Below are 4,423 nucleotides of genomic sequence, written 5' to 3' on the forward strand. Positions count from 1 at the left end.
GAAACCCACTCTAAATAATAAATAAAGACTTATATATTTTTTTCATAAAAAGTCATAATAGATAGGTCTGAGATATGTTTGTTTTAGAATAAGTTTTGCCTTAGAGACTATTAGGTAAAGTTCTAACATGTTTCTTTCAACTGTTAGAACTCTGCTACGATGTCGCTCCGAAGATCTGCACGCACCAACGGAAACGCCTCCAACAAGGTTCCAGCAACCAATGAAGTCCCTCCAGTTCGCCGAAGGGGAGTGCATGCTACTGCTCGTCGCAACGCGCCGGCACCACCAGCTGACAACACCGCGGAGATCACCAGACTGGGACAGCAAGTCGAGGAACTTTTGCAGCAACAACACCAACAGGCTCAATCTTAGCCTCAGCCTCCGCCACAGCCTCAGCCGCAGCCACAACCAATGGCCCCAGCACCCCAACAAGTTGGTCCATATGGGGGATGGCCAATGATGAATTACGTGCCGTATCCAGTACAGCACATGGAGCCAGTGTATGAGAGGTTCCGCAAACAGCACGCTCCAAACTTCGAAGGGACTACAGACCCCTTTGAGGCAGAAGAGTGGCTAAGGAATGTGGAGCCGATTCTGACACACATGAACCTTAGTAATGCGGACCGCATATCCTATGTCTCGTCCTTGCTTAAGAAGGATGCCAGGATATGGTGGGACTTGGTCCAGCAATCCCATGATGCTGCCACCATGACATGGACCCGATTTGTGGAGCTCTTCCACAAGAAGTACTATAACTCGGTTGTACTCGCTACGAGAGTTGAGTTTTTTCCAACTTGAAGCAAGGCAATTTATCAGTGGCGGAATATGCTCGTCAGTTCGACCTCTTAGCAAAGTTCGCAGCAGAAATGGTTCCAACCGATTATCTGAGGGTAAACAAGTTGGATAGAGGACTTCGACCAAAGATCGAGATGGGGGTTAAGCTAGCGAACCTGGGAAACACTACATATGCTGACGTTCTTGAGACGACAATCGAAGTAGAAAGGTTGCAGGCCAATGTAAGCAAAGAAGAAGCCAGCAAGCCGAAACCTAGACAACAGAGCCAACCTCAGGCCAGTCGGAGCAACAACCATAACGGCAACAATCAGTCTAGCAATAATGGCAACAATCAATCAGGCAACAACGGTAACGGCCAGAAAAGACGGCATCATGATAACAAGAAGTTCGACAGCGATAAAAGGGCATGTACGAATAATGGGGGAAATAGGTCGGGCTACGTGGAATACCCGCCATGTTCTAAGTGTCAGAAGAAGCATCCTGGAGAATGCCGCACCAACACAAAGGAGTGTTTCAACTGTGGTCAAGAAGGGCATCGTAAAAGAGATTGTCCTCATCAAAAGCCAGAAGGGAAGAAGGACGAAAAGATGGTTCCTGCTAGAGTTTTTGCTTTAACCCAAGGAGAGGCTGATGCTAGCAACAAGGTGGTCACAGGTCAGGTTTCTATCCTCAATAACTTATGTCATGTATTATTTGATTCGGGAGCCACTCACTCGTATATCTCGTTAGAAATGATAGAAAAACCAGACAAACCTAGTGAAAGATTTAGAACTAGGTTTGTAACCGAGTTGCCTTCGGCCAAAGTAGTTCTATCATCACGAATAGTACGAGGCGTACCGATCAAGATTGAGGACATAGAACTAGAAGGAGACCTGATAGAGCTAGTGATCAAGGACTTCGACGTAATACTAGGCATGGATTGGCTAGCACGGCATGGCGCAACAATCGACTGCAAACGCAAGAAGGTGATGTTCGAGACTCCTGACGGCCAGAAACTATGCTTCATGGGACAAGCTTCAGGATTGCGCACCCCATTAGTGTCATCTCTCAAAGCTCAGAGAATGATGGAGAAAGGATGTCAAGCATTCTTAGCCAGCATCACGAATGTGGAAAGGGAGACGCCGCTTAAGGTTGGAGATGTTCGAGTTGTACAAGAATTTCCAGAGGTATTCCCCGATGACTTGCCAGGATTGCCGCCAAATCGAGAAATAGACTTCACGATAGAATTAGTACCAGGCACCGAGCCTATGTCTAAGGCACCATACCGGATGGCACCTACGGAACTCAAGGAGTTAAAGACGCAGCTACAAGAACTCCTAGACTTGGGTTTTGTTAGGCCAAGCCATTCACCATGGGGAGCTCCGGTACTATTCATGAAGAAGAAGGATGGGAGTATGCGGATGTGCATAGACTATTGTGAGCTGAACAAAGTAACGATTAAGAACAAGTACCCGCTACCTCGGATTGATGATTTGTTTGATCAACTCCGAGGCGCGACGGTATTTTCAAAGATCGATTTACGGTCAGGGTATCATCAGCTCAAGGTAAAGGGAGAAGATATTCCTAAGACATCCTTTAGGACTCGTTATGGACATTACGAGTTCTTGGTTATGTCTTTTGGTCTTACTAACGCACCAGCCGCGTTTATGGACTTAATGAATTGGGTCTTCAAAGACTACTTGGATAAATTCGTCGTTGTGTTCATCGACGACATTTTAATTTACTCCAAGGATGAAGTAGAGCACGAGGAACATTTAAGGATGATTCTGACGCGATTGAAGGAGCATCAACTCTATGCAAAGTTCAAGAAATGCGAGTTTTGGCTTTCGCAAGTGGCGTTCCTCGGGCACATCATATCGAAAGATGGAGTTGCAGTAGACCCATCAAAGGTAGAAGCCGTGAAGGATTGGCCCAGACCAAAGAACGCATCTGAAGTAAGAAGCTTCCTAGGGGTAGCAGGTTATTATAGGAAGTTTATAGAGGGCTTTTCTAAGATAGCCACTCCGCTCACCAACCTGACCCGGAAGCAACAAAAGTTTAACTGGAACAATAAATGTGAAGAAAGCTTCCAGTTGCTTAAAGATAAGCTTTGCTCAACACCAGTACTCAGTGTACCAACACCCAACGATAAATCCGTAGTCTACTGTGATGCATCAAAGCAAGGATTGGGTTGCGTGCTGATGCAAAATGACAAGGTGATAGCCTACGCCTCACAACAGCTAAAGGAGTACGAACAACGCTATCCAACTCACGATATGGAGTTGGCAGCAGTGGTCTTTACGTTAAAAATCTGGCGTCATTATCTTTACAGAGAACGGTGCGAGATTTATATGGACCACAAGAGTTTAAAATACTTCTTTACGCAGAAGGAGCTCAACATGAGGCAGCGCAGGTGGTTAGAGTTAGTCAAGGATTACGACTGGGAAATCCTATACCACCCAGGAAAAGCGAACGTGGTTGCCGATGCGCTTAGTAGGAAAAGCTATGGGAATTTAGCAGCCTTATCCAGAATAGAAAAGCCGCTACAGCAGGAGCTTATCAGTGCCGGAATAGAAGTGGTTGTAGGCAAGCTGGCTAACTTGTCTATCCAATCGAATCTGCTAGAGGACATACGGATTGGTCAGAGACATGATGACTCGCTAGCAGCACATATGGATGCAGTCAGAGAAAGCAAGACTACAGATTTCTCAATATCTAGCCAAGGCTTATTGAGATATAAGGATCAGGTATGCGTGCCAAAGGATCAAGGTATTAAGAAGAAGATTCTGGAAGAAGCGCACAACACCCCGTACTCAGTTCATCCAGGGTCTACCAAGATGACTCATGACATCAAGGCAATCTATTGGTGGCCAGGGATGAAGAAGGACATAGCGGAGTATGTATCTAAGTGTCTGGTATGCCAGCAAGTGAAAGCGGAGCATCAGGACCCTGCAGGTTTATTGCAACCACTTAGCGTACCAGAATGGAAGTGGGAGGATATAGCCATGGACTTCGTGACGGGTCTGCCAAAGATAAATAAGCAGCACGATTCCGCTTGGATAGTAATAGATAGACTAACCAAGTCGGCTCATTTCCTGCCTGTTAGAACTTCATACACGGCAGACCAATATGCAGACATCTACATCCAAGAGATTGTACGGTTGCATGGAATCCCCAAGACGATAGTGTCAGATAGAGGATCAGTGTTTATGTCGAGATTTTGGGGAAGTGTGCAGCAAGCTATGGGTACTAAGTTAAGCCTTAGTACAGCTTTCCATCCTCAGACAGATGGGCAGTCCGAGCGTACGATTCATATTTTAGAGGATATGCTACGTGCGTGTGTACTGGATTTCAGAGGATCATGGAACAAGTACTTGCCGCTGATCGAGTTCTCGTACAACAACAGCTACCAGTCAACGATCGGGATGGCACCTTATGAGTTGCTTTATGGAAGAAGGTGCCGATCACCGTTGCACTGAGACGAGGTAGGAGAAAGGCAGCTTCTAGGGCCCGAAGCTGTTAGACAAGCTCAAGAAGCAGTTGCGCTTATTAGACAGCATATGCTTGCTGCTCAAAGCCGTCAGAAAAGCTATGTGGATACCAAGCGACGCGATGTGGAGTTCCAAGTTCGAGATCAAGTCTTCCTGAA

Source organism: Humulus lupulus, chromosome 6 (assembly GCF_963169125.1).
Source record: "Humulus lupulus chromosome 6, drHumLupu1.1, whole genome shotgun sequence".
NCBI classification, from domain to species: domain Eukaryota; kingdom Viridiplantae; phylum Streptophyta; class Magnoliopsida; order Rosales; family Cannabaceae; genus Humulus; species Humulus lupulus.